General features: G+C 46.8%; 56 non-coding genes and 40 pseudogenes across 56 annotated transcripts; all 96 read right to left on the reverse strand.

The window, feature by feature from the left end:
• Position 1: 1 nt before the first annotated feature.
• Positions 2-110, reverse strand: LOC144412323 (5S ribosomal RNA; annotated as a pseudogene).
• An 81-nt stretch (positions 111-191) lies between these two features.
• LOC144412660 (5S ribosomal RNA) lies at positions 192-310 on the reverse strand (annotated as a pseudogene).
• An 81-nt stretch (positions 311-391) lies between these two features.
• LOC144418348 (5S ribosomal RNA) lies at positions 392-510 on the reverse strand (annotated as a pseudogene).
• Positions 511-591: 81 nt separating this feature from the next.
• On the reverse strand, positions 592-710 carry LOC144412545 (5S ribosomal RNA; annotated as a pseudogene).
• Positions 711-791: 81 nt separating this feature from the next.
• On the reverse strand, positions 792-900 carry LOC144412910 (5S ribosomal RNA; annotated as a pseudogene).
• An 81-nt stretch (positions 901-981) lies between these two features.
• On the reverse strand, positions 982-1,100 carry LOC144416185 (5S ribosomal RNA). The gene has a single exon (XR_013472079.1). It is a non-coding gene; the product is annotated as a 5S ribosomal RNA (ribosomal RNA).
• An 81-nt stretch (positions 1,101-1,181) lies between these two features.
• LOC144414118 (5S ribosomal RNA) lies at positions 1,182-1,300 on the reverse strand. The gene has a single exon (XR_013470009.1). It is a non-coding gene; the product is annotated as a 5S ribosomal RNA (ribosomal RNA).
• An 81-nt stretch (positions 1,301-1,381) lies between these two features.
• Positions 1,382-1,500, reverse strand: LOC144416675 (5S ribosomal RNA). The gene has a single exon (XR_013472568.1). It is a non-coding gene; the product is annotated as a 5S ribosomal RNA (ribosomal RNA).
• An 81-nt stretch (positions 1,501-1,581) lies between these two features.
• On the reverse strand, positions 1,582-1,700 carry LOC144412512 (5S ribosomal RNA). The gene has a single exon (XR_013469082.1). It is a non-coding gene; the product is annotated as a 5S ribosomal RNA (ribosomal RNA).
• Positions 1,701-1,781: 81 nt separating this feature from the next.
• On the reverse strand, positions 1,782-1,900 carry LOC144417174 (5S ribosomal RNA). The gene has a single exon (XR_013473066.1). It is a non-coding gene; the product is annotated as a 5S ribosomal RNA (ribosomal RNA).
• Positions 1,901-1,981: 81 nt separating this feature from the next.
• Positions 1,982-2,100, reverse strand: LOC144414545 (5S ribosomal RNA). The gene has a single exon (XR_013470435.1). It is a non-coding gene; the product is annotated as a 5S ribosomal RNA (ribosomal RNA).
• Positions 2,101-2,181: 81 nt separating this feature from the next.
• LOC144414905 (5S ribosomal RNA) lies at positions 2,182-2,300 on the reverse strand. The gene has a single exon (XR_013470796.1). It is a non-coding gene; the product is annotated as a 5S ribosomal RNA (ribosomal RNA).
• Positions 2,301-2,381: 81 nt separating this feature from the next.
• Positions 2,382-2,490, reverse strand: LOC144412324 (5S ribosomal RNA; annotated as a pseudogene).
• An 81-nt stretch (positions 2,491-2,571) lies between these two features.
• LOC144412661 (5S ribosomal RNA) lies at positions 2,572-2,690 on the reverse strand (annotated as a pseudogene).
• An 81-nt stretch (positions 2,691-2,771) lies between these two features.
• On the reverse strand, positions 2,772-2,890 carry LOC144415925 (5S ribosomal RNA). The gene has a single exon (XR_013471819.1). It is a non-coding gene; the product is annotated as a 5S ribosomal RNA (ribosomal RNA).
• An 81-nt stretch (positions 2,891-2,971) lies between these two features.
• Positions 2,972-3,090, reverse strand: LOC144415134 (5S ribosomal RNA). The gene has a single exon (XR_013471026.1). It is a non-coding gene; the product is annotated as a 5S ribosomal RNA (ribosomal RNA).
• An 81-nt stretch (positions 3,091-3,171) lies between these two features.
• Positions 3,172-3,290, reverse strand: LOC144412035 (5S ribosomal RNA; annotated as a pseudogene).
• Positions 3,291-3,371: 81 nt separating this feature from the next.
• Positions 3,372-3,490, reverse strand: LOC144412523 (5S ribosomal RNA). Its single transcript, XR_013469083.1, has one exon. It is a non-coding gene; the product is annotated as a 5S ribosomal RNA (ribosomal RNA).
• An 81-nt stretch (positions 3,491-3,571) lies between these two features.
• LOC144416649 (5S ribosomal RNA) lies at positions 3,572-3,690 on the reverse strand. Its single transcript, XR_013472542.1, has one exon. It is a non-coding gene; the product is annotated as a 5S ribosomal RNA (ribosomal RNA).
• Positions 3,691-3,771: 81 nt separating this feature from the next.
• On the reverse strand, positions 3,772-3,890 carry LOC144412669 (5S ribosomal RNA; annotated as a pseudogene).
• An 81-nt stretch (positions 3,891-3,971) lies between these two features.
• Positions 3,972-4,080, reverse strand: LOC144412325 (5S ribosomal RNA; annotated as a pseudogene).
• Positions 4,081-4,161: 81 nt separating this feature from the next.
• Positions 4,162-4,280, reverse strand: LOC144416186 (5S ribosomal RNA). Its single transcript, XR_013472080.1, has one exon. It is a non-coding gene; the product is annotated as a 5S ribosomal RNA (ribosomal RNA).
• An 81-nt stretch (positions 4,281-4,361) lies between these two features.
• LOC144412536 (5S ribosomal RNA) lies at positions 4,362-4,480 on the reverse strand. Its single transcript, XR_013469085.1, has one exon. It is a non-coding gene; the product is annotated as a 5S ribosomal RNA (ribosomal RNA).
• Positions 4,481-4,561: 81 nt separating this feature from the next.
• Positions 4,562-4,680, reverse strand: LOC144414897 (5S ribosomal RNA). Its single transcript, XR_013470788.1, has one exon. It is a non-coding gene; the product is annotated as a 5S ribosomal RNA (ribosomal RNA).
• An 81-nt stretch (positions 4,681-4,761) lies between these two features.
• Positions 4,762-4,880, reverse strand: LOC144414546 (5S ribosomal RNA). Its single transcript, XR_013470436.1, has one exon. It is a non-coding gene; the product is annotated as a 5S ribosomal RNA (ribosomal RNA).
• Positions 4,881-4,961: 81 nt separating this feature from the next.
• LOC144414906 (5S ribosomal RNA) lies at positions 4,962-5,080 on the reverse strand. The gene has a single exon (XR_013470797.1). It is a non-coding gene; the product is annotated as a 5S ribosomal RNA (ribosomal RNA).
• Positions 5,081-5,161: 81 nt separating this feature from the next.
• LOC144412513 (5S ribosomal RNA) lies at positions 5,162-5,270 on the reverse strand (annotated as a pseudogene).
• Positions 5,271-5,351: 81 nt separating this feature from the next.
• Positions 5,352-5,470, reverse strand: LOC144412662 (5S ribosomal RNA; annotated as a pseudogene).
• An 81-nt stretch (positions 5,471-5,551) lies between these two features.
• On the reverse strand, positions 5,552-5,670 carry LOC144415926 (5S ribosomal RNA). Its single transcript, XR_013471820.1, has one exon. It is a non-coding gene; the product is annotated as a 5S ribosomal RNA (ribosomal RNA).
• Positions 5,671-5,751: 81 nt separating this feature from the next.
• LOC144412036 (5S ribosomal RNA) lies at positions 5,752-5,870 on the reverse strand (annotated as a pseudogene).
• Positions 5,871-5,951: 81 nt separating this feature from the next.
• LOC144412326 (5S ribosomal RNA) lies at positions 5,952-6,060 on the reverse strand (annotated as a pseudogene).
• Positions 6,061-6,141: 81 nt separating this feature from the next.
• LOC144414309 (5S ribosomal RNA) lies at positions 6,142-6,260 on the reverse strand. Its single transcript, XR_013470198.1, has one exon. It is a non-coding gene; the product is annotated as a 5S ribosomal RNA (ribosomal RNA).
• Positions 6,261-6,341: 81 nt separating this feature from the next.
• Positions 6,342-6,460, reverse strand: LOC144412548 (5S ribosomal RNA). The gene has a single exon (XR_013469087.1). It is a non-coding gene; the product is annotated as a 5S ribosomal RNA (ribosomal RNA).
• Positions 6,461-6,541: 81 nt separating this feature from the next.
• LOC144414898 (5S ribosomal RNA) lies at positions 6,542-6,660 on the reverse strand. The gene has a single exon (XR_013470789.1). It is a non-coding gene; the product is annotated as a 5S ribosomal RNA (ribosomal RNA).
• Positions 6,661-6,741: 81 nt separating this feature from the next.
• Positions 6,742-6,860, reverse strand: LOC144412559 (5S ribosomal RNA). The gene has a single exon (XR_013469089.1). It is a non-coding gene; the product is annotated as a 5S ribosomal RNA (ribosomal RNA).
• Positions 6,861-6,941: 81 nt separating this feature from the next.
• Positions 6,942-7,060, reverse strand: LOC144416514 (5S ribosomal RNA). The gene has a single exon (XR_013472407.1). It is a non-coding gene; the product is annotated as a 5S ribosomal RNA (ribosomal RNA).
• Positions 7,061-7,141: 81 nt separating this feature from the next.
• LOC144412037 (5S ribosomal RNA) lies at positions 7,142-7,260 on the reverse strand (annotated as a pseudogene).
• Positions 7,261-7,341: 81 nt separating this feature from the next.
• Positions 7,342-7,450, reverse strand: LOC144412891 (5S ribosomal RNA; annotated as a pseudogene).
• Positions 7,451-7,531: 81 nt separating this feature from the next.
• Positions 7,532-7,650, reverse strand: LOC144414320 (5S ribosomal RNA). The gene has a single exon (XR_013470209.1). It is a non-coding gene; the product is annotated as a 5S ribosomal RNA (ribosomal RNA).
• An 81-nt stretch (positions 7,651-7,731) lies between these two features.
• Positions 7,732-7,850, reverse strand: LOC144417853 (5S ribosomal RNA; annotated as a pseudogene).
• An 81-nt stretch (positions 7,851-7,931) lies between these two features.
• LOC144412327 (5S ribosomal RNA) lies at positions 7,932-8,040 on the reverse strand (annotated as a pseudogene).
• Positions 8,041-8,121: 81 nt separating this feature from the next.
• On the reverse strand, positions 8,122-8,240 carry LOC144414331 (5S ribosomal RNA). The gene has a single exon (XR_013470220.1). It is a non-coding gene; the product is annotated as a 5S ribosomal RNA (ribosomal RNA).
• Positions 8,241-8,321: 81 nt separating this feature from the next.
• On the reverse strand, positions 8,322-8,440 carry LOC144412570 (5S ribosomal RNA). Its single transcript, XR_013469090.1, has one exon. It is a non-coding gene; the product is annotated as a 5S ribosomal RNA (ribosomal RNA).
• Positions 8,441-8,521: 81 nt separating this feature from the next.
• LOC144416915 (5S ribosomal RNA) lies at positions 8,522-8,640 on the reverse strand. The gene has a single exon (XR_013472808.1). It is a non-coding gene; the product is annotated as a 5S ribosomal RNA (ribosomal RNA).
• An 81-nt stretch (positions 8,641-8,721) lies between these two features.
• On the reverse strand, positions 8,722-8,840 carry LOC144416288 (5S ribosomal RNA). The gene has a single exon (XR_013472181.1). It is a non-coding gene; the product is annotated as a 5S ribosomal RNA (ribosomal RNA).
• Positions 8,841-8,921: 81 nt separating this feature from the next.
• LOC144415135 (5S ribosomal RNA) lies at positions 8,922-9,040 on the reverse strand. Its single transcript, XR_013471027.1, has one exon. It is a non-coding gene; the product is annotated as a 5S ribosomal RNA (ribosomal RNA).
• An 81-nt stretch (positions 9,041-9,121) lies between these two features.
• On the reverse strand, positions 9,122-9,240 carry LOC144412038 (5S ribosomal RNA; annotated as a pseudogene).
• Positions 9,241-9,321: 81 nt separating this feature from the next.
• Positions 9,322-9,430, reverse strand: LOC144412328 (5S ribosomal RNA; annotated as a pseudogene).
• An 81-nt stretch (positions 9,431-9,511) lies between these two features.
• Positions 9,512-9,630, reverse strand: LOC144414342 (5S ribosomal RNA). Its single transcript, XR_013470231.1, has one exon. It is a non-coding gene; the product is annotated as a 5S ribosomal RNA (ribosomal RNA).
• Positions 9,631-9,711: 81 nt separating this feature from the next.
• LOC144417809 (5S ribosomal RNA) lies at positions 9,712-9,830 on the reverse strand (annotated as a pseudogene).
• Positions 9,831-9,911: 81 nt separating this feature from the next.
• Positions 9,912-10,030, reverse strand: LOC144415104 (5S ribosomal RNA). Its single transcript, XR_013470996.1, has one exon. It is a non-coding gene; the product is annotated as a 5S ribosomal RNA (ribosomal RNA).
• An 81-nt stretch (positions 10,031-10,111) lies between these two features.
• LOC144417667 (5S ribosomal RNA) lies at positions 10,112-10,230 on the reverse strand (annotated as a pseudogene).
• Positions 10,231-10,311: 81 nt separating this feature from the next.
• LOC144412039 (5S ribosomal RNA) lies at positions 10,312-10,430 on the reverse strand (annotated as a pseudogene).
• Positions 10,431-10,511: 81 nt separating this feature from the next.
• LOC144412329 (5S ribosomal RNA) lies at positions 10,512-10,620 on the reverse strand (annotated as a pseudogene).
• An 81-nt stretch (positions 10,621-10,701) lies between these two features.
• On the reverse strand, positions 10,702-10,820 carry LOC144412581 (5S ribosomal RNA). The gene has a single exon (XR_013469091.1). It is a non-coding gene; the product is annotated as a 5S ribosomal RNA (ribosomal RNA).
• An 81-nt stretch (positions 10,821-10,901) lies between these two features.
• Positions 10,902-11,020, reverse strand: LOC144417668 (5S ribosomal RNA; annotated as a pseudogene).
• An 81-nt stretch (positions 11,021-11,101) lies between these two features.
• LOC144412040 (5S ribosomal RNA) lies at positions 11,102-11,220 on the reverse strand (annotated as a pseudogene).
• Positions 11,221-11,301: 81 nt separating this feature from the next.
• Positions 11,302-11,410, reverse strand: LOC144412330 (5S ribosomal RNA; annotated as a pseudogene).
• Positions 11,411-11,491: 81 nt separating this feature from the next.
• Positions 11,492-11,610, reverse strand: LOC144414354 (5S ribosomal RNA). The gene has a single exon (XR_013470243.1). It is a non-coding gene; the product is annotated as a 5S ribosomal RNA (ribosomal RNA).
• An 81-nt stretch (positions 11,611-11,691) lies between these two features.
• Positions 11,692-11,810, reverse strand: LOC144412592 (5S ribosomal RNA). The gene has a single exon (XR_013469092.1). It is a non-coding gene; the product is annotated as a 5S ribosomal RNA (ribosomal RNA).
• An 81-nt stretch (positions 11,811-11,891) lies between these two features.
• On the reverse strand, positions 11,892-12,010 carry LOC144412041 (5S ribosomal RNA; annotated as a pseudogene).
• An 81-nt stretch (positions 12,011-12,091) lies between these two features.
• Positions 12,092-12,199, reverse strand: LOC144413101 (5S ribosomal RNA; annotated as a pseudogene).
• Positions 12,200-12,280: 81 nt separating this feature from the next.
• On the reverse strand, positions 12,281-12,399 carry LOC144414365 (5S ribosomal RNA). Its single transcript, XR_013470254.1, has one exon. It is a non-coding gene; the product is annotated as a 5S ribosomal RNA (ribosomal RNA).
• An 81-nt stretch (positions 12,400-12,480) lies between these two features.
• On the reverse strand, positions 12,481-12,600 carry LOC144412576 (5S ribosomal RNA; annotated as a pseudogene).
• Positions 12,601-12,681: 81 nt separating this feature from the next.
• LOC144417039 (5S ribosomal RNA) lies at positions 12,682-12,800 on the reverse strand. Its single transcript, XR_013472931.1, has one exon. It is a non-coding gene; the product is annotated as a 5S ribosomal RNA (ribosomal RNA).
• Positions 12,801-12,881: 81 nt separating this feature from the next.
• Positions 12,882-13,000, reverse strand: LOC144416916 (5S ribosomal RNA). The gene has a single exon (XR_013472809.1). It is a non-coding gene; the product is annotated as a 5S ribosomal RNA (ribosomal RNA).
• An 81-nt stretch (positions 13,001-13,081) lies between these two features.
• LOC144415584 (5S ribosomal RNA) lies at positions 13,082-13,200 on the reverse strand. The gene has a single exon (XR_013471476.1). It is a non-coding gene; the product is annotated as a 5S ribosomal RNA (ribosomal RNA).
• Positions 13,201-13,281: 81 nt separating this feature from the next.
• LOC144418423 (5S ribosomal RNA) lies at positions 13,282-13,400 on the reverse strand (annotated as a pseudogene).
• An 81-nt stretch (positions 13,401-13,481) lies between these two features.
• LOC144412603 (5S ribosomal RNA) lies at positions 13,482-13,600 on the reverse strand. The gene has a single exon (XR_013469093.1). It is a non-coding gene; the product is annotated as a 5S ribosomal RNA (ribosomal RNA).
• An 81-nt stretch (positions 13,601-13,681) lies between these two features.
• Positions 13,682-13,800, reverse strand: LOC144416917 (5S ribosomal RNA). Its single transcript, XR_013472810.1, has one exon. It is a non-coding gene; the product is annotated as a 5S ribosomal RNA (ribosomal RNA).
• An 81-nt stretch (positions 13,801-13,881) lies between these two features.
• Positions 13,882-14,000, reverse strand: LOC144417172 (5S ribosomal RNA). The gene has a single exon (XR_013473064.1). It is a non-coding gene; the product is annotated as a 5S ribosomal RNA (ribosomal RNA).
• An 81-nt stretch (positions 14,001-14,081) lies between these two features.
• Positions 14,082-14,200, reverse strand: LOC144415136 (5S ribosomal RNA). The gene has a single exon (XR_013471028.1). It is a non-coding gene; the product is annotated as a 5S ribosomal RNA (ribosomal RNA).
• An 81-nt stretch (positions 14,201-14,281) lies between these two features.
• On the reverse strand, positions 14,282-14,400 carry LOC144412476 (5S ribosomal RNA; annotated as a pseudogene).
• Positions 14,401-14,481: 81 nt separating this feature from the next.
• LOC144412331 (5S ribosomal RNA) lies at positions 14,482-14,590 on the reverse strand (annotated as a pseudogene).
• An 81-nt stretch (positions 14,591-14,671) lies between these two features.
• Positions 14,672-14,790, reverse strand: LOC144414376 (5S ribosomal RNA). Its single transcript, XR_013470265.1, has one exon. It is a non-coding gene; the product is annotated as a 5S ribosomal RNA (ribosomal RNA).
• Positions 14,791-14,871: 81 nt separating this feature from the next.
• On the reverse strand, positions 14,872-14,990 carry LOC144415119 (5S ribosomal RNA). Its single transcript, XR_013471011.1, has one exon. It is a non-coding gene; the product is annotated as a 5S ribosomal RNA (ribosomal RNA).
• An 81-nt stretch (positions 14,991-15,071) lies between these two features.
• Positions 15,072-15,190, reverse strand: LOC144416918 (5S ribosomal RNA). Its single transcript, XR_013472811.1, has one exon. It is a non-coding gene; the product is annotated as a 5S ribosomal RNA (ribosomal RNA).
• An 81-nt stretch (positions 15,191-15,271) lies between these two features.
• Positions 15,272-15,390, reverse strand: LOC144412614 (5S ribosomal RNA). The gene has a single exon (XR_013469094.1). It is a non-coding gene; the product is annotated as a 5S ribosomal RNA (ribosomal RNA).
• An 81-nt stretch (positions 15,391-15,471) lies between these two features.
• LOC144417410 (5S ribosomal RNA) lies at positions 15,472-15,590 on the reverse strand. The gene has a single exon (XR_013473303.1). It is a non-coding gene; the product is annotated as a 5S ribosomal RNA (ribosomal RNA).
• Positions 15,591-15,671: 81 nt separating this feature from the next.
• Positions 15,672-15,790, reverse strand: LOC144415138 (5S ribosomal RNA). The gene has a single exon (XR_013471030.1). It is a non-coding gene; the product is annotated as a 5S ribosomal RNA (ribosomal RNA).
• An 81-nt stretch (positions 15,791-15,871) lies between these two features.
• Positions 15,872-15,990, reverse strand: LOC144415139 (5S ribosomal RNA). The gene has a single exon (XR_013471031.1). It is a non-coding gene; the product is annotated as a 5S ribosomal RNA (ribosomal RNA).
• Positions 15,991-16,071: 81 nt separating this feature from the next.
• On the reverse strand, positions 16,072-16,190 carry LOC144412042 (5S ribosomal RNA; annotated as a pseudogene).
• Positions 16,191-16,271: 81 nt separating this feature from the next.
• On the reverse strand, positions 16,272-16,380 carry LOC144412332 (5S ribosomal RNA; annotated as a pseudogene).
• Positions 16,381-16,461: 81 nt separating this feature from the next.
• LOC144417072 (5S ribosomal RNA) lies at positions 16,462-16,579 on the reverse strand. Its single transcript, XR_013472965.1, has one exon. It is a non-coding gene; the product is annotated as a 5S ribosomal RNA (ribosomal RNA).
• An 81-nt stretch (positions 16,580-16,660) lies between these two features.
• Positions 16,661-16,779, reverse strand: LOC144414570 (5S ribosomal RNA). The gene has a single exon (XR_013470460.1). It is a non-coding gene; the product is annotated as a 5S ribosomal RNA (ribosomal RNA).
• An 81-nt stretch (positions 16,780-16,860) lies between these two features.
• LOC144416919 (5S ribosomal RNA) lies at positions 16,861-16,979 on the reverse strand. Its single transcript, XR_013472812.1, has one exon. It is a non-coding gene; the product is annotated as a 5S ribosomal RNA (ribosomal RNA).
• Positions 16,980-17,060: 81 nt separating this feature from the next.
• Positions 17,061-17,179, reverse strand: LOC144412625 (5S ribosomal RNA). The gene has a single exon (XR_013469095.1). It is a non-coding gene; the product is annotated as a 5S ribosomal RNA (ribosomal RNA).
• Positions 17,180-17,260: 81 nt separating this feature from the next.
• On the reverse strand, positions 17,261-17,379 carry LOC144412196 (5S ribosomal RNA; annotated as a pseudogene).
• Positions 17,380-17,460: 81 nt separating this feature from the next.
• On the reverse strand, positions 17,461-17,569 carry LOC144412334 (5S ribosomal RNA; annotated as a pseudogene).
• Positions 17,570-17,650: 81 nt separating this feature from the next.
• On the reverse strand, positions 17,651-17,769 carry LOC144414387 (5S ribosomal RNA). Its single transcript, XR_013470277.1, has one exon. It is a non-coding gene; the product is annotated as a 5S ribosomal RNA (ribosomal RNA).
• Positions 17,770-17,850: 81 nt separating this feature from the next.
• LOC144412636 (5S ribosomal RNA) lies at positions 17,851-17,969 on the reverse strand. Its single transcript, XR_013469096.1, has one exon. It is a non-coding gene; the product is annotated as a 5S ribosomal RNA (ribosomal RNA).
• An 81-nt stretch (positions 17,970-18,050) lies between these two features.
• On the reverse strand, positions 18,051-18,169 carry LOC144412044 (5S ribosomal RNA; annotated as a pseudogene).
• An 81-nt stretch (positions 18,170-18,250) lies between these two features.
• On the reverse strand, positions 18,251-18,359 carry LOC144412892 (5S ribosomal RNA; annotated as a pseudogene).
• Positions 18,360-18,440: 81 nt separating this feature from the next.
• LOC144414398 (5S ribosomal RNA) lies at positions 18,441-18,559 on the reverse strand. Its single transcript, XR_013470288.1, has one exon. It is a non-coding gene; the product is annotated as a 5S ribosomal RNA (ribosomal RNA).
• An 81-nt stretch (positions 18,560-18,640) lies between these two features.
• Positions 18,641-18,760, reverse strand: LOC144412991 (5S ribosomal RNA; annotated as a pseudogene).
• Positions 18,761-18,841: 81 nt separating this feature from the next.
• Positions 18,842-18,960, reverse strand: LOC144416535 (5S ribosomal RNA). The gene has a single exon (XR_013472428.1). It is a non-coding gene; the product is annotated as a 5S ribosomal RNA (ribosomal RNA).
• Between the last annotated feature and the right edge of the window lie 26 nt (positions 18,961-18,986).

Here is an 18,986-nt window from a genome sequence, read left to right on the forward strand (position 1 = left end):
AAGCCTACGACACTCGGTATTCCCAGCCGGTCACCCATGCAAGTACTAACCGAGCCCGACATTGCTTAACTTCCGAGATCGAGTGCATTCAACGTGGTATGGTTGTAGGCGATAAAGTAGTAGTCTATTCGGCTATTTGTATTTCGCAGTTGTTGGAAAACAGAGCAAAATCGAATGAAACGGCGACGAAAAGCCTACGACACTCGGTATTCCCAGCCGGTCACCTATGCAAGTACTAACCGAGCCTGACATTGCTTAACTTCCGAGATCGAACGATAACGGGTGCATTCAACGTGGTATGGTTGTAGGCGATAAAGTAGTAATCTATTCGGCTATTTGTATTTCGCAGTTGTTGGAAAACAGAGCAAAATCGAATGAAACGGCGACAAAAAGCCTACGACACTCGGTATTCCCAGCCGGTCACCAATGCAAGTACTAACCGAGCCCGACATTGCTTAACTCCCGAGATCGAACGAGATCGGGTGCATTCAACGTGGTATGGTTTTAGGCGATAAAGTAGTAGTCTATTCGGCTATTTGTATTTCGCAGTTGTTGGAAAACAGAGCAAAATCGAATGAAACGGCGACGAAAAGCCTACGACACTCGGTATTCCCAGCCGGTCACCCATGCAAGTACTAACCGAGCCTGACATTGCTTAACTTCCAAGATCGAACGATAACGGGTGCATTCAACGTGGTATGGTTGTAGGCGATAAAGTAGTAGTCTATTCGGCTATTTGTATTTCGCAGTTGTTGGAAAACAGAGCAAAATCGAATGAAACGGCGACAAAAAGCCTACGACACTCGGTATTCCCAGCCGGTCACCCATGCAAGTACTAACCGAGGCCGACATTGCTTAACTTCCGAGATCGAGTGCATTCAACGTGGTATGGTTGTAGGCGATAAAGTAGTAGTCTATTCGGCTATTTGTATTTCGCAGTTGTTGGAAAACAGAGCAAAATCGAATGAAACGGCGACGAAAAGCCTACGACACTCGGTAATCCCAGCAGGTCACCCATGCAAGTACTAACCGAGCCCGACATTGCTTAACTTCCGAGATCGAACGAGATCGGGTGCATTCAACGTGGTATGGTTGTAGGCGATAAAGTAGTAGTCTATTCGGCTATTTGTATTTCGCAGTTGTTGGAAAACAGAGCAAAATCGAACGAAACGGCGACGAAAAGCCTACGACACTCGGTATTCCCAGCCGGTCACCCATGCAAGTACTAACCAAGCCCGACATTGCTTAACTTCCGAGATCGAACGAGATCGGGTGCATTCAACGTGGTATGGTTGTAGGCGATAAAGTAGTAGTCTATTCGGCTATTTGTATTTCGCATTTGTTGGAAAACAGAGCAAAATCGAATGAAACGGCGACGAAAAGCTTACGACACTCGGTATTCCCAGCCGGTCACCCATGCAAGTACTAACCGAGCCCGACATTGCTTAACTTCCGAGATCGAACGAGATCGGGTGCATTCAACGTGGTATTGTTGTAGGCGATAAAGTAGTAGTCTATTCGGCCATTTGTATTTCGCAGTTGTTGGAAAACAGAGCAAAATCGAATGAAACGGCGACGAAAAGCCTACGACACTCGGTATTCCCAGCCGGTCACCCATGCAAGTACTAACCGAGCCCGACATTGCTTAACTTCCGAGATCGAACGAGATCGGGTGCATTCAACGTGGTATGGTTGTAGGCGATAAAGTAGTAGTCTATTCGGCTATTTGTATTTCGCAGTTGTTGGAAAACAGAGCAAAATCGAATGAAACGGCGACGAAAAGCCTACGACACTCGGTATTCCCAGCCGGTCACCCATGCAAGTACTAACCGAGCCCGACATTGCTTAACTTCGGAGATCGAAGGAGATCGGGTGCATTCAACGTGGTATGGTTGTAGGCGATAAAGTAGTAGTCTATTCGGCTATTTGTATTTCGCAGTTGTTGGAAAACAGAGCAAAATCGAATGAAACGGCGACGAAAAGCCTACGACACTCGGTATTCCCAGCCGGTCACCCATGGAAGTACTAACCGAGCCCGACATTGCTTAACTTCCGAGATCGAACGAGATCGGGTGCATTCAACGTGGTATGGTTGTAGGCGATAAAGTAGTAGTCTATTCGGCTATTTGTATTTCGCAGTTGTTTGAAAACAGAGCAAAATCGAATGAAACGGCGACGAAAAGCCTACGACACTCGGTATTCCCAGCCGGTCACCCATGCAAGTACTAACCGAGCCCGACATTGCTTAACTTCCGAGATCGAAGGAGATCGGGTGCATTCAACGTGGTATGGTTGTAGGCGATAAAGTAGTAGTCTATTCGGCTATTTGTATTTCGCAGTTGTTGGAAAACAGAGCAAAATCGAATGAAACGGCGACAAAAAGCCTACGACACTCGGTATTCCCAGCCGGTCACCCATGCAAGTACTAACCGAGCCCGACATTGCTTAACTTCCGAGATCGAGTGCATTCAACGTGGTATGGTTGTAGGCGATAAAGTAGTAGTCTATTCGGCTATTTGTATTTCGCAGTTGTTGGAAAACAGAGCAAAATCGAATGAAACGGCGACGAAAAGCCTACGACACTCGGTATTCCCAGCCGGTCACCTATGCAAGTACTAACCGAGCCTGACATTGCTTAACTTCCGAGATCGAACGATAACGGGTGCATTCAACGTGGTATGGTTGTAGGCGATAAAGTAGTAATCTATTCGGCTATTTGTATTTCGCAGTTGTTGGAAAACAGAGCAAAATCGAATGAAACGGCGACAAAAAGCCTACGACACTCGGTATTCCCAGCCGGTCACCCATGCAAGTACTAACCGAGCCCGACATTGCTTAACTTCCGAGATCGAACGAGATCGGTTGCATTCAACGTGGTATGGTTGTAGGCGATAAAGTAGTAGTCTATTCGGCTATTTGTATTTCGCAGTTGTTGGAAAACAGAGCAAAATCGAATGAAACGGCGACGAAAAGCCTACGACACTCGGTATTCCCAGCCGGTCACCCATGCAAGTACTAACCGAGCCCGACATTGCTTAACTCCCGAGATCGAACGAGATCGGGTGCATTCAACGTGGTATGGTTGTAGGCGATAAAGTAGTAGTCTATTCGGCTATTTGTATTTCGCAGTTGTTGGAAAACAGAGCAAAATCGAATGAAACGGCGACGAAAAGCCTACGACACTCGGTATTCCCAGCCGGTCACCCATGCAAGTACTAACCGAGCCTGACATTGCTTAACTTCCGAGATCGAACGATAACGGGTGCATTCAACGTGGTATGGTTGTAGGCGATAAAGTAGTAGTCTATTCGGCTATTTGTATTTCGCAGTTGTTGGAAAACAGAGCAAAATCGAATGAAACGGCGACAAAAAGCCTACGACACTCGGTATTCCCAGCCGGTCACCCATGCAAGTACTAACCGAGCCCGACATTGCTTAACTTCCGAGATCGAACGAGATCGGGTGCATTCAACGTGGTATGGTTGTAGGCGATAAAGTAGTAGTCTATTCGGCTATTTGTATTTCGCAGTTGTTGGAAAACAGAGCAAAATCGAATGAAACGGCGACGAAAAGCCTACGACACTCGGTATTCCCAGCCGGTCACCCATGCAAGTACTAACCGAGCCCGACATTGCTTAACTCCCGAGATCGAACGAGATCGGGTGCATTCAACGTGGTATGGTTGTAGGTGATAAAGTAGTAGTCTATTCGGCTATTTGTATTTCGCAGTTGTTGGAAAACAGAGCAAAATCGAATGAAACGGCGACGAAAAGCCTACGACACTCGGTATTCCCATCCGGTCACCCATGCAAGTACTAACCGAGCCTGACATTGCTTAACTTCCAAGATCGAACGATAACGGGTGCATTCAACGTGGTATGGTTGTAGGCGATAAAGTAGTAGTCTATTCGGCTATTTGTATTTCGCAGTTGTTGGAAAACAGAGCAAAATCGAATGAAACGGCGACAAAAAGCCTACGACACTCGGTATTCCCAGCCGGTCACCCATGCAAGTACTAACCGAGCCCGACATTGCTTAACTTCCGAGATCGAGTGCATTCAACGTGGTATGGTTGTAGGCGATAAAGTAGTAGTCTATTCGGCTATTTGTATTTCGCAGTTGTTGGAAAACAGAGCAAAATCGAATGAAACGGCGACGAAAAGCCTACGACACTCGGTAATCCCAGCAGGTCACCCATGCAAGTACTAACCGAGCCCGACATTGCTTAACTTCCGAGATCGAACGAGATCGGGTGCATTCAACGTGGTATGGTTGTAGGCGATAAAGTAGTAGTCTATTCGGCTATTTGTATTTCGCAGTTGTTGGAAAACAGAGCAAAATCGAACGAAACGGCGACGAAAAGCCTACGACACTCGGTATTCCCAGCCGGTCACCCATGCAAGTACTAACCGAGCCCGACATTGCTTAACTTCCGAGATCGAACGAGATCGGGTGCATTCAACGTGGTATGGTTGTAGGCGATAAAGTAGTAGTCTATTCGGCTATTTGTATTTCGCATTTGTTGGAAAACAGAGCAAAATCGAATGAAACGGCGACGAAAAGCCTACGACACTCGGTATTCCCAGCCGGTCACCCATGCAAGTACTAACCGAGCCCGACATTGCTTAACTTCCGAGATCGAACGAGATCGGGTGCATTCAACGTGGTATTGTTGTAGGCGATAAAGTAGTAGTCTATTCGGCTATTTGTATTTCGCAGTTGTTGGAAAACAGAGCAAAATCGAATGAAACGGCGACGAAAAGCCTACGACACTCGGTATTCCCAGCCGGTCACCCATGGAAGTACTAACCGAGCCCGACATTGCTTAACTTCCGAGATCGAACGAGATCGGGTGCATTCAACGTGGTATGGTTGTAGGCGATAAAGTAGTAGTCTATTCGGCTATTTGTATTTCGCAGTTGTTGGAAAACAGAGCAAAATCGAATGAAACGGCGACGAAAAGCCTACGACACTCGGTATTCCCAGCCGGTCACCCATGCAAGTACTAACCGAGCCCGACATTGCTTAACTTCCGAGATCGAAGGAGATCGGGTGCATTCAACGTGGTATGGTTGTAGGCGATAAAGTAGTAGTCTATTCGGCTATTTGTATTTCGCAGTTGTTGGAAAACAGAGCAAAATCGAATGAAACGGCGACAAAAAGCCTACGACACTCGGTATTCCCAGCCGGTCACCCATGCAAGTACTAACCGAGCCCGACCTTGCTTAACTTCCGAGATCGAGTGCATTCAACGTGGTATGGTTGTAGGCGATAAAGTAGTAGTCTATTCGGCTATTTGTATTTCGCAGTTGTTGGAAAACAGAGCAAAATCGAATGAAACGGCGACGAAAAGCCTACGACACTCGGTATTCCCAGCCGGTCACCTATGCAAGTACTAACCGAGCCTGACATTGCTTAACTTCCGAGATCGAACGATAACGGGTGCATTCAACGTGGTATGGTTGTAGGCGATAAAGTAGTAATCTATTCGGCTATTTGTATTTCGCAGTTGTTGGAAAACAGAGCAAAATCGAATGAAACGGCGACAAAAAGCCTACGACACTCGGTATTCCCAGCCGGTCACCCATGCAAGTACTAACCGAGCCCGACATTGCTTAACTTCCGAGATCGAACGAGATCGGTTGCATTCAACGTGGTATGGTTGTAGGCGATAAAGTAGTAGTCTATTCGGCTATTTGTATTTCGCAGTTGTTGGAAAACAGAGCAAAATCGAATGAAACGGCGACGAAAAGCCTACGACACTCGGTATTCCCAGCCGGTCACCCATGCAAGTACTAACCGAGCCTGACATTGCTTAACTTCCGAGATCGAACGATAACGGGTGCATTCAACGTGGTATGGTTGTAGGCGATAAAGTAGTAGTCTATTCGGCTATTTGTATTTCGCAGTTGTTGGAAAACAGAGCAAAATCGAATGAAACGGCGACAAAAAGCCTACGACACTCGGTATTCCCAGCCGGTCACCCATGCAAGTACTAACCGAGCCCGACATTGCTTAACTTCCGAGATCGAGTGCATTCAACGTGGTATGGTTGTAGGCGATAAAGTAGTAGTCTATTCGGCTATTTGTATTTCGCAGTTGTTGGAAAACAGAGCAAAATCGAATGAAACGGCGACGAAAAGCCTACGACACTCGGTATTCCCAGCAGGTCACCCATGCAAGTACTAACCGAGCCCGACATTGCTTAACTTCCGAGATCGAACGAGATCGGGTGCATTCAACGTGGTATGGTTGTAGGCGATAAAGTAGTAGTCTATTCGGCTATTTGTATTTCGCAGTTGTTGGAAAACAGAGCAAAATCGAACGAAACGGCGACGAAAAGCCTACGACACTCGGTATTCCCAGCCGGTCACCCATGCAAGTACTAACCGAGCCCGACATTGCTTAACTTCCGAGATCGAACGAGATCGGGTGCATTCAACGTGGTATGGTTGTAGGCGATAAAGTAGTAGTCTATTCGGCTATTTGTATTTCGCATTTGTTGGAAAACAGAGCAAAATCGAATGAAACGGCGACGAAAAGCCTACGACACTCGGTATTCCCAGCCGGTCACCCATGCAAGTACTAACCGAGCCCGACATTGCTTAACTTCCGAGATCGAACGAGATCGGGTGCATTCAACGTGGTATTGTTGTAGGCGATAAAGTAGTAGTCTATTCGACTATTTGTATTTCGCAGTTGTTGGAAAACAGAGCAAAATCGAATGAAACGGCGACGAAAAGCCTACGACACTCGGTATTCCCAGCCGGTCACCCATGCAAGTACTAACCGAGCCCGACATTGCTTAACTTCCGAGATCGAACGAGATCGGGTGCATTCAACGTGGTATGGTTGTAGGCGATAAAGTAGTAGTCTATTCGGCTATTTGTATTTCGCAGTTGTTGGAAAACAGAGCAAAATCGAATGAAACGGCGACGAAAAGCCTACGACACTCGGTATTCCCAGCCGGTCACCCATGCAAGTACTAATCGAGCCCGACATTGCTTAACTTCCGAGATCGAAGGAGATCGAGTGCATTCAACGTGGTATGGTTGTAGGCGATAAAGTAGTAGTCTATTCGGCTATTTGTATTTCCAAGTTGTTGGAAAACAGAGCAAAATCGAATGAAACGGCGACGAAAAGCCTACGACACTCGGTATTCCCAGCCGGTCACCCATGCAAGTACTAACCGAGCCTGACATTGCTTAACTTCCGAGATCGAACGATAACGGGTGCATTCAACGTGGTATGGTTGTAGGCGATAAAGCAGTAGTCTATTCGGCTATTTGTATTTCGCAGTTGTTGGAAAACAGAGCAAAATCGAATGAAACGGCGACAAAAAGCCTACGACACTCGGTATTCCCAGCCGGTCACCCATGCAAGTACTAACCGAGCCCGACATTGCTTAACTTCCGAGATCTAGTGCATTCAACGTGGTATGGTTGTAGGCGATAAAGTAGTAGTCTATTCGGCTATTTGTATTTCGCAGTTGTTGGAAAACAGAGCAAAATCGAATGAAACGGCGACGAAAAGCCTACGACACTCGGTATTCCCAGCAGGTCACCCATGCAAGTACTAACCGAGCCCGACATTGCTTAACTTCCGAGATCGAACGAGATCGGGTGCATTCAACGTGGTATGGTTGTAGGCGATAAAGTAGTAGTCTATTCGGCTATTTGTATTTCGCAGTTGTTGGAAAACAGAGCAAAATCGAATGAAACGGCGACGAAAAGCCTACGACACTCGGTATTCCCAGCCGGTCACCCATGCAAGTACTAACCGAGCCCGACATTGCTTAACTTCCGAGATCGAACGATAACGGGTGCATTCAACGTGGTATGGTTGTAGGCGATAAAGTAGTAGTCTATTCGGCTATTTGTATTTCGCAGTTGTTGGAAAACAGAGCAAAATCGAATGAAACGGCGACAAAAAGCCTACGACACTCGGTATTCCCAGCCGGTCACCCATGCAAGTACTAACCGAGCCCGACATTGCTTAACTTCCGAGATCGAGTGCATTCAACGTGGTATGGTTGTAGGCGATAAAGTAGTAGTCTATTCGGCTATTTGTATTTCGCAGTTGTTGGAAAACAGAGCAAAATCGAATGAAACGGCGACGAAAAGCCTACGACACTCGGTATTCCCAGCAGGTCACCCATGCAAGTACTAACCGAGCCCGACATTGCTTAACTTCCGAGATCGAACGAGATCGGGTGCATTCAACGTGGTATGGTTGTAGGCGATAAAGTAGTAGTCTATTCGGCTATTTGTATTTCGCAGTTGTTGGAAAACAGAGCAAAATCGAACGGAACGGCGACGAAAAGCCTACGACACTCGGTATTCCCAGCCGGTCACCCATGCAAGTACTAACCGAGCCCGACATTGCTTAACTTCCGAGATCGAACGAGATCGGGTGCATTCAACGTGGTATGGTTGTAGGCGATAAAGTAGTATTCTATTCGGCTATTTGTTTTTCGCAGTTGTTGTAAAACAGAGCAAAATCGAATGAAACGGCGACGAAAAGCCTACGACACTCGGTATTCCCAGCCTGTCACCCATGCAAGTACTAACCGAGCCCGACATTGCTTAACTTCCGAGATCGAACGAGATCGGGTGCATTCAACGTGGTATGGTTGTAGGCGATAAAGTAGTAGTCTATTTGGCTATTTGTATTTCGCAGTTGTTGGAAAACAGAGCAAAATCGAATGAAACGGCGACAAAAAGCCTACGACACTCGGTATTCCCAGCCGGTCACCCATGCAAGTACTAACCGAGCCCGACATTGCTTAACTTCCGAGATTGAACGAGATCGGGTGCATTCAACGTGGTATGGTTGTAGGCGATAAAGTAGTAGTCTATTCGGCTATTTGTATTTCGCAGTTGTTGGAAAACAGAGCAAAATCGAATGAAACGGCGACGAAAAGCCTACGACACTCGGTATTCCCAGCCGGTCACCCATGCAAGTACTAACCGAGCCCGACATTGCTTAACTCCCGAGATCGAACGAGATCGGGTGCATTCAACGTGGTATGGTTGTAGGCGATAAAGTAGTAGTCTATTCGGCTATTTGTATTTCGCAGTTGTTGGAAAACAGAGCAAAATCGAATGAAACGGCGACGAAAAGCCTACGACACTCGGTATTCCCAGCCGGTCACCCATGCAAGTACTAACCGAGCCTGACATTGCTTAACTTCCGAGATCGAACGATAACGGGTGCATTCAACGTGGTATGGTTGTAGGCGATAAAGTAGTAGTCTATTCGGCTATTTGTATTTCGCAGTTGTTGGAAAACAGAGCAAAATCGAATGAAACGGCGACAAAAAGCCTACGACACTCGGTATTCCCAGCCGGTCACCCATGCAAGTACTAACCGAGCCCGACATTGCTTAACTTCCGAGATCGAGTGCATTCAACGTGGTATGGTTGTAGGCGATAAAGTAGTAGTCTATTCGGCTATTTGTATTTCGCAGTTGTTGGAAAACAGAGCAAAATCGAATGAAACGGCGACGAAAAGCCTACGACACTCGGTATTCCCAGCAGGTCACCCATGCAAGTACTAACCGAGCCCGACATTGCTTAACTTCCGAGATCGAACGAGATCGGGTGCATTCAACGTGGTATGGTTGTAGGCGATAAAGTAGTAGTCTATTCGGCTATTTGTTTTTCGCAGTTGTTGTAAAACAGAGCAAAATCGAATGAAACGGCGACGAAAAGCCTACGACACTCGGTATTCCCAGCCTGTCACCCATGCAAGTACTAACCGAGCCTGACATTGCTTAACTTCCGAGATCGAACGAGATCGGGTGCATTCAACGTGGTATGGTTGTAGGCGATAAAGTAGTAGTCTATTCGGCTATTTGTATTTCGCAGTTGTTGGAAAACAGAGCAAAATCGAATGAAACGGCGACAAAAAGCCTACGACACTCGGTATTCCCAGCCGGTCACCCATGCAAGTACTAACCGAGCCCGACATTGCTTAACTTCCGAGATCGAACGAGATCGGGTGCATTCAACGTGGTATGGTTGTAGGTGATAAAGTAGTAGTCTATTCGGCTATTTGTATTTCGCAGTTGTTGGAAAACAGAGCAAAATCGAATGAAACGGCGACGAAAAGCCTACGACACTCGGTATTCCCAGCCGGTCACCCATGCAAGTACTAACCGTGCCCGACATTGCTTAACTCCCGAGATCGAAAGAGATCGGGTGCATTCAACGTGGTATGGTTGTAAGCGATAAAGTAGTAGTCTATTCGGCTATTTGTATTTCGCAGTTGTTGGAAAACAGAGCAAAATCGAATGAAACGGCGACGAAAAGCCTACGACACTCGGTATTCCCAGCCGGTCACCCATGCAAGTACTAACCGAGCCTGACATTGCTTAACTTCCGAGATCGAACGATAACGGGTGCATTCAACGTGGTATGGTTGTAGGCGATAAAGTAGTAGTCTATTCGGCTATTTGTATTTCGCAGTTGTTGGAAAACAGAGCAAAATCGAATGAAACGGCGACAAAAAGCCTACGACACTCGGTATTCCCAGCCGGTCACCCATGCAAGTACTAACCGAGCCCGACATTGCTTAACTTCCGAGATCGAGTGCATTCAACGTGGTATGGTTGTAGGCGATAAAGTAGTAGTCTATTCGGCTATTTGTATTTCGCAGTTGTTGGAAAACAGAGCAAAATCGAATGAAACGGCGACAAAAAGCCTACGACACTCGGTATTCCCAGCCGGTCACCCATGCAAGTACTAACCGAGCCCGACATTGCTTAACTTCCGAGATCGAACGAGATCGGGTGCATTCAACGTGGTATGGTTGTAGGCGATAAAGTAGTAGGCTATTCGGCTATTTGTATTTCGCAGTTGTTGGAAAACAGAGCAAAATCGAATGAAACGGCGACGAAAAGCCTACGACACTCGGTATTCCCAGCCGGTCACCCATGCAAGTACTAACCGTGCCCGACATTGCTTAACTCCCGAGATCGAAAGAGATCGGGTGCATTCAACGTGGTATGGTTGTAAGCGATAAAGTAGTAGTCTATTCGGCTATTTGTATTTCGCAGTTGTTGGAAAACAGAGCAAAATCGAATGAAACGGCGACGAAAAGCCTACGACACTCGGTATTCCCAGCCGGTCACCCATGCAAGTACTAACCGAGCCTGACATTGCTTAACTTCCGAGATCGAACGATAACGGGTGCATTCAACGTGGTATGGTTGTAGGCGATAAAGTAGTAGTCTATTCGGCTATTTGTATTTCGCAGTTGTTGGAAAACAGAGCAAAATCGAATGAAACGGCGACAAAAAGCCTACGACACTCGGTATTCCCAGCCGGTCACCCATGCAAGTACTAACCGAGCCCGACATTGCTTAACTTCCGAGATCGAGTGCATTCAACGTGGTATGGTTGTAGGCGATAAAGTAGTAGTCTATTCGGCTATTTGTATTTCGCAGTTGTTGGAAAACAGAGCAAAATCGAATGAAACGGCGACGAAAAGCCTACGACACTCGGTATTCCCAGCAGGTCACCCATGCAAGTACTAACCGAGCCCGACATTGCTTAACTTCCGAGATCGAACGAGATCGGGTGCATTCAACGTGGTATGGTTGTAGGCGATAAAGTAGTAGTCTATTCGGCTATTTGTTTTTTGCAGTTGTTGGAAAACAGAGCAAAATCGAATGAAACGGCGACGAAAAGCCTACGACACTCGGTATTCCCAGCCGGTCACCCATGCAAGTACTAACCGAGCCCGACATTGCTTAACTTCCGAGATCGAACGAGATCGGGTGCATTCAACGTGGTATGGTTGTAGGCGATAAAGTAGTAGTCTATTCGGCTATTTGTATTTCGCAGTTGTTGGAAAACAGAGCAAAATCGAATGAAACGGCGACGAAAAGCCTACGACACTCGGTATTCCCAGCCGGTCACCCATGCAAGTACTAACCGAGCCTGACATTGCTTAACTTCCGAGATCGAACGATAACGGGTGCATTCAACGTGGTATGGTTGTAGGCGATAAAGCAGTAGTCTATTCGGCTATTTGTATTTCGCAGTTGTTGGAAAACAGAGCAAAATCGAATGAAACGGCGACAAAAAGCCTACGACACTCGGTATTCCCAGCCGTCACCCATGCAAGTACTAACCGAGCCCGACATTGCTTAACTTCCGAGATCTAGTGCATTCAACGTGGTATGGTTGTAGGCGATAAAGTAGTAGTCTATTCGGCTATTTGTATTTCGCAGTTGTTGGAAAACAGAGCAAAATCGAATGAAACGGCGACGAAAAGCCTACGACACTCGGTATTCCCAGCAGGTCACCCATGCAAGTACTAACCGAGCCCGACATTGCTTAACTTCCGAGATCGAACGAGATCGGGTGCATTCAACGTGGTATGGTTGTAGGCGATAAAGTAGTAGTCTATTCGGCTATTTGTATTTCGCAGTTGTTGGAAAACAGAGCAAAATCGAATGAAACGGCGACGAAAAGCCTACGGACACTCGGTATTCCCAGCCGGTCACCCATGCAAGTACTAACCGAGCCCGACATTGCTTAACTTCCGAGATCTAACGATAACGGGTGCATTCAACGTGGTATGGTTGTAGGCGATAAAGTAGTAGTGTATTCGGCTATTTGTATTTCGCAGTTGTTGGAAAACAGAGCAAAATCGAATGAAACGGCGACAAAAAGCCTACGACACTCGGTATTCCCAGCCGGTCACCCATGCAAGTACTAACCGAGCCCGACATTGCTTAAGTTCCGAGATCGAACGAGATCGGGTGCATTCAACGTGGTATGGTTGTAAGCGATAAAGTAGTAGTCTATTCGGCTATTTGTATTTTGCAGTTGTTGTAAAACAGAGCAAAATCGAATGAAACGGCGACGAAAAGCCTACGACACTCGGTATTCCCAGCCTGTCACCCATGCAAGTACTAACCGAGCCCGACATTGCTTAACTTCCGAGATCGAACGAGATCGGGTGCATTCAACGTGGTATGGTTGTAGGCGATAAAGTAGTAGTCTATTCGGCTATTTGTATTTCGCAGTTGTTGGAAAACAGAGCAAAATCGAATGAAACGGCGACAAAAAGCCTACGACACTCGGTATTCCCAGCCGGTCACCCATGCAAGTACTAACCGAGCCCGACATTGCTTAACTTCCGAGATCGAACGAGATCGGATGCATTCAACGTGGTATGGTTGTAGGCGATAAAGTAGTAGTCTATTCGGCTATTTGTATTTCGCAGCTGTTGGAAAACAGAGCAAAATCGAATGAAACGGCGACGAAAAGCCTACGACACTCGGTATTCCCAGCCGGTCACCCATGCAAGTACTAACCGAGCCCGACATTGCTTAACTTCCGAGATCGAACAATAACGGGTGCATTCAACGTGGTATGGTTGTAGGCGATAAAGTAGTAGTGTATTCGGCTATTTGTATTTCGCAGTTGTTGGAAAACAGAGCAAAATCGAATGAAACGGCGACAAAAAGCCTACGACACTCGGTATTCCCAGCCGGTCACCCATGCAAGTACTAACCGAGCCCGACATTGCTTAACTTCCGAGATCGAACGAGATCGGGTGCATTCAACGTGGTATGGTTGTAGGCGATAAAGTAGTATTCTATTCGGCTATTTGTTTTTCGCAGTTGTTGTAAAACAGAGCAAAATCGAATGAAACGGCGACGAAAAGCCTACGACACTCGGTATTCCCAGCCTGTCACCCATGCAAGTACTAACCGAGCCCGACATTGCTTAACTTCCGAGATCGAACGAGATCGGGTGCATTCAACGTGGTATGGTTGTAGGCGATAAAGTAGTAGTCTATTTGGCTATTTGTATTTCGCAGTTGTTGGAAAACAGAGCAAAATCGAATGAAACGGCGACAAAAAGCCTACGACACTCGGTATTCCTAGCCGGTCACCCATGCAAGTACTAACCGAGCCCGACATTGCTTAACTTCCGAGATTGAACGAGATCGGGTGCATTCAACGTGGTATGGTTGTAGGCGATAAAGTAGTAGTCTATTCGGCTATTTGTATTTCGCAGTTGTTGGAAAACAGAGCAAAATCGAATGAAACGGCGACGAAAAGCCTACGACACTCGGTATTCCCAGCCGGTCACCCATGCAAGTACTAACCGAGCCCGACATTGCTTAACTCCCGAGATCGAACGAGATCGGGTGCATTCAACGTGGTATGGTTGTAGGCGATAAAGTAGTAGTCTATTCGGCTATTTGTATTTCGCAGTTGTTGGAAAACAGAGCAAAATCGAATGAAACGGCGACGAAAAGCCTACGACACTCGTTATTCCCAGCCGGTCACCCATGCAAGTACTAACCGAGCCTGACATTGCTTAACTTCCGAGATCGAACGATAACGGGTGCATTCAACGTGGTATGGTTGTAGGCGATAAAGTAGTAGTCTATTCGGCTATTTGTATTTCGCAGTTGTTGGAAAACAGAGCAAAATCGAATGAAACGGCGACAAAAAGCCTACGACACTCGGTATTCCCAGCCGGTCACCCATGCAAGTACTAACCGAGCCCGACATTGCTTAACTTCCGAGATCGAGTGCATTCAACGTGGTATGGTTGTAGGCGATAAAGTAGTAGTCTATTCGGCTATTTGTATTTCGCAGTTGTTGGAAAACAGAGCAAAATCGAATGAAACGGCGACGAAAAGCCTACGACACTCGGTATTCCCAGCAGGTCACCCATGCAAGTACTAACCGAGCCCGACATTGCTTAACTTCCGAGATCGAACGAGATCGGGTGCATTCAACGTGGTATGGTTGTAGGCGATAAAGTAGTAGTCTATTCGGCTATTTGTATTTCGCAGTTGTTGGAAAACAGAGCAAAATCGAATGAAACGGCGACGAAAAGCCTACGACACTCGGTATTCCCAGCCGGTCACCCATGCAAGTACCAACCGAGCCCGACATTGCTTAACTTCCGAGATCGAACGAGATCGGGTGCATTCAACGTGGTATGGTTGTAGGCGATAAAGTAGTATTCTATTCGGCTATTTGTTTTTCGCAGTTGTTGTAAAACAGAGCAAAATCGAATGAAACGGCGACGAAAAGCCTACGACACTCGGTATTCCCAGCCTGTCACCCATGCAAGTACTAACCGAGCCCGACATTGCTTAACTTCCGAGATCGAACGAGATCGGGTGCATTCAACGTGGTATGGTTGTAGGCGATAAAGTAGTAGTCTACTCGGCTATTTGTATTTCGCAGTTGTTGGAAAACAGAGCAAAATCGAATGAAACGGCGACAAAAAGCCTACGACACTCGGTATTCCCAGCCGGTCACCCATGCAAGTACTAACCGAGCCCGACATTGCTTAACTTCCGAGATCGAACGAGATCGGGTGCATTCAACGTGGTATGGTTGTAGGCGATAAAGTAGTAGTCTATTCGGCTATTTGTATTTCGCAGTTGTTGGAAAACAGAGCAAAATCGAATGAAACGGCGACGAAAAGCCTACGACACTCGGTATTCCCAGCCGGTCACCCATGCAAGTACTAACCGTGCCCGACATTGCTTAACTCCCGAGATCGAAAGAGATCGGGTGCATTCAACGCGGTATGGTTGTAGGCGATAAAGTAGTAGTCTATTCGGCTATTTGTATTTCGCAGTTGTTGGAAAACAGAGCAAAATCGAATGAAACGGCGACGAAAAGCCTACGACACTCGGTATTCCCAGCCGGTCACCCATGCAAGTACTAACCGAGCCCGACATTGCTTAACTCCCGAGATCGAACGAGATCGGGTGCATTCAACGTGGTATGGTTGTAGGCGATAAAGTAGTAGTCTATTCGGCTATTTGTATTTCGCAGTTGTTGGAAAACAGAGCAAAATCGAATGAAACGGCGACGAAAAGCCTACGACACTCGGTATTCCCAGCCGGTCACCCATGCAAGTACTAACCGAGCCCGACATTGCTTAACTCCCGAGATCGAACGAGATCGGGTGCATTCAACGTGGTATGGTTGTAGGCGATAAAGTAGTAGTCTATTCGGCTATTTGTATTTCGCAGTTGTTGGAAAACATAGCAAAATCGAATGAAACGGCGACGAAAAGCCTACGACACTCGGTATTCCCAGCCGGTCACCCATGCAAGTACTAACCGAGCCTGACATTGCTTAACTTCCGAGATCGAACGATAACGGGTGCATTCAACGTGGTATGGTTGTAGGCGATAAAGTAGTAGTCTATTCGGCTATTTGTATTTCGCAGTTGTTGGAAAACAGAGCAAAATCGAATGAAACGGCGACAAAAAGCCTACGACACTCGGTATTCCCAGCCGGTCACCCATGCAAGTACTAACCGAGCCCGACATTGCTTAACTTCCGAGATCGAGTGCATTCAACGTGGTATGGTTGTAGGCGATAAAGTAGTAGTCTATTCGGCTATTTGTATTTCGCAGTTGTTGGAAAACAGAGCAAAATCGAATGAAACGGCGACGAAAAGCCTACGACACTCGGTATTCCCAGCAGGTCACCCATGCAAGTACTAACCGAGCCGACATTGCTTAACTTCCGAGATCGAACGAGATCGGGTGCATTCAACGTGGTATGGTTGTAGGCGATAAAGTAGTAGTCTATTCGGCTATTTGTATTTCGCAGTTGTTGGAAAACAGAGCAAAATCGAATGAAACGGCGACGAAAAGCCTACGACACTCGGTATTCCCAGCCGGTCACCCATGTAAGTACTAACCGAGCCCGACATTGCTTAACTTCCGAGATCGAACGAGATCGGGTGCATTCAACGTGGTATGGTTGTAGGCGATAAAGTAGTATTCTATTCGGCTATTTGTTTTTCGCAGTTGTTGTAAAACAGAGCAAAATCGAATGAAACGGCGACGAAAAGCCTACGACACTCGGTATTCCCAGCCTGTCACCCATGCAAGTACTAACCGAGCCCGACATTGCTTAACTTCCGAGATCGAACGAGATCGGGTGCATTCAACGTGGTATGGTTGTAGGCGATAAAGTAGTAGTCTATTCGGCTATTTGTATTTCGCAGTTGTTGGAAAACAGAGCAAAATCGAATGAAACGGCGACAAAAAGCCTACGACACTCGGTATTCCCAGCCGGTCACCCATGCAAGTACTAACCGAGCCCGACATTGCTTAACTTCCGAGATCGAACGAGATCGGGTGCATTCAACGTGGTATGGTTGTAGGCGATAAAGTAGTAGTCTATTCGGCTATTTGTATTTCGCAGTTGTTGGAAAACAGAGCAAAATCGAATGAAACGGCGACGAAAAGCCTACGACACTCGGTATTCCCAGCCGGTCACCCATGCAAGTACTAACCGTGCCCGACATTGCTTAACTTCCGAGATCGAACGATAACGGGTGCATTCAACGTGGTATGGTTGTAAGCGATAAAGTAGTAGTCTATTCGGCTATTTGTATTTTGCAGTTGTTGGAAAACAGAGCAAAATCGAATGAAACGGCGACAAAAAGCCTACGACACTCGGTATTCCCAGCCGGTCACCCATGCAAGTACTAACCGAGCCCGACATTGCTTAACTTCCGAGATCGAGTGCATTCAACGTGGTATGGTTGTAGGCGATAAAGTAGTAGTCTATTCGGCTATTTGTATTTTGCAGTTGTTGGAAAACAGAGCAAAATCGAATGAAACGGCGACGAAAAGCCTACGACACTCGGTATTCCCAGCAGGTCACCCATGCAAGTACTAACCGAGCCCGACATTGCTTAACTTCCGAGATCGAACGAGATCGGGTGCATTCAACGTGGTATGGTTGTAGGCGATAAAGTAGTAGTCTATTCGGCTATTTGTATTTTGCAGTTGTTGGAAAACAGAGCAAAATCGAATGAAACGGCGACGAAAAGCCTACGACACTCGGTATTCCCAGCCGGTCACCCATGCAAGTACTAACCGAGCCCGACATTGCTTAACTTCCGAGATCGAACGAGATCGGGTGCATTCAACGTGGTATGGTTGTAGGCGATAAAGTAGTAGTCTATTCGGCTATTTGTATTTCGCAGTTGTTGGAAAACAGAGCAAAATCGAATGAAACGGCGACGAAAAGCCTACGACACTCGGTATTCCCAGCCGGTCACCCATGCAAGTACTAACCGAGCCTGACATTGCTTAACTTCCGAGATCGAACGATAACGGGTGCATTCAACGTGGTATGGTTGTAGGCGATAAAGCAGTAGTCTATTCGGCTATTTGTATTTCGCAGTTGTTGGAAAACAGAGCAAAATCGAATGAAACGGCGACAAAAAGCCTACGACACTCGGTATTCCCAGCCGGTCACCCATGCAAGTACTAACCGAGCCCGACATTGCTTAACTTCCGAGATCTAGTGCATTCAACGTGGTATGGTTGTAGGCGATAAAGTAGTAGTCTATTCGGCTATTTGTATTTCGCAGTTGTTGGAAAACAGAGCAAAATCGAATGAAACGGCGACGAAAAGCCTACGACACTCGGTATTCCCAGCAGGTCACCCATGCAAGTACTAACCGAGCCCGACATTGCTTAACTTCCGAGATCGAACGAGATCGGGTGCATTCAACGTGGTATGGTTGTAGGCGATAAAGTAGTAGTCTATTCGGCTATTTGTATTTCGCAGTTGTTGGAAAACAGAGCAAAATCGAATGAAACGGCGACGAAAAGCCTAAGGACACTCGGTATTCCCAGCCGGTCACCCATGCAAGTACTAACCGAGCCCGACATTGCTTAACTTCCGAGATCTAACGATAACGGGTGCATTCAACGTGGTATGGTTGTAGGCGATAAAGTAGTAGTGTATTCGGCTATTTGTATTTCGCAGTTGTTGGAAAACAGAGCAAAATCGAATGAAACGGCGACAAAAAGCCTACGACACTCGGTATTCCCAGCCGGTCACCCATGCAAGTACTAACCGAGCCCGACATTGCTTAAGTTCCGAGATCGAACGAGATCGGGTGCATTCAACGTGGTATGGTTGTAGGCGATAAAGTAGTAGTCTATTCGGCTAT

Source organism: Styela clava, chromosome 15 (genome assembly GCF_964204865.1).
Source record: "Styela clava chromosome 15, kaStyClav1.hap1.2, whole genome shotgun sequence".
Classification (NCBI taxonomy): Eukaryota; Metazoa; Chordata; class Ascidiacea; order Stolidobranchia; family Styelidae; genus Styela; species Styela clava.